Source organism: Crocuta crocuta, unplaced genomic scaffold, assembly GCF_008692635.1.
Source record: "Crocuta crocuta isolate KB4526 unplaced genomic scaffold, BGI_CrCroc_1.0 scaffold862, whole genome shotgun sequence".
In the NCBI taxonomy this organism is placed as follows: Eukaryota; Metazoa; Chordata; class Mammalia; order Carnivora; family Hyaenidae; genus Crocuta; species Crocuta crocuta.
In genome coordinates, this window is record NW_027529584.1 from 128,385 (window position 1) to 129,279 (window position 895).

General features: G+C 54.3%; 1 protein-coding gene across 1 annotated transcript in view; it reads right to left on the reverse strand.

Annotated features, from left to right (window-relative positions):
* ADGRD1 (adhesion G protein-coupled receptor D1) overlaps positions 1-895 on the reverse strand; it is a 121,247-nt gene that overhangs the window by 109,999 nt on the left and 10,353 nt on the right. The window lies entirely within an intron of this gene.

Sequence of the window (895 nt, forward strand, 5' to 3'; positions counted from 1 at the left end):
CGCTGGCCCGCCAGTCCCAAAGCCGGGGTGCGAATGCTGCTGGCTTTTGCCACAAACGTGGGCTCCAATGTGCTGTGTGCCACCCCCTGCGATGCCTAGTTGAGAGATATGAAACTGAGCCCGGCCACAAAACAGCCTTAACACAAGGATCGTGGTGGTGACGTCACAACTGATGAGGTAGAAACACAGCATGAAGACGATGGCACGATTTTACGACAAATGGACCGAACAACAGAGGGTTCAGCGACAAATGACAGCAGCGCGACCGCCAAGTGGCTTCCAAAGCCATTCAGCTGTCCCTGGAGGCAAAACGTGCTGCCGGGTCCTGCTCCTCGTTTCTTAAGGAGCCTGTGATCACACTGAAACGAGACAGCAGAGCATCGTGACGTGAAGAATGGCCCGGGGGGAGCCCCGGCGAGAGGTGGCCATCTGCCGGTTCCAGGACAGACAGAAGCACACGGAGTCTCCGGGCAGTTAGCACCCTGGCCCAAGCGCGACAGTGCCTCCGTGATCACACTGCTTCCTCCGCGAGAATTCCTCACGGGTGAAGGAGTGCAAGGCGCCCAGAGTCACTGGTTTGGTCACAAGAATGAGGTGTGCTGAGAGAAATACAGTTATTTGAGTTATTGTTTGAAATAACCGCTAAAATGTTAGTGTCTGTGTCCTGGGAAGTGAGCTGCGTCGACGATGAATTTTCCACTTGCTGGAATGACTTCTTTTCCCAGGCTTTGAAATAAAAGGCCTGAGAAACGAAATGAGATGATGATGGGGTGGGGCGGGGGCTGGGGTACAGTTTATTGTAACCCAAGCTGCTCATATAATGACTTCCCAGGGACTTCTCATCCCCGCAGCGCAGGCTGTTTGGAGAAAATGGGAGCAGCAGGCGGGTTCTCAG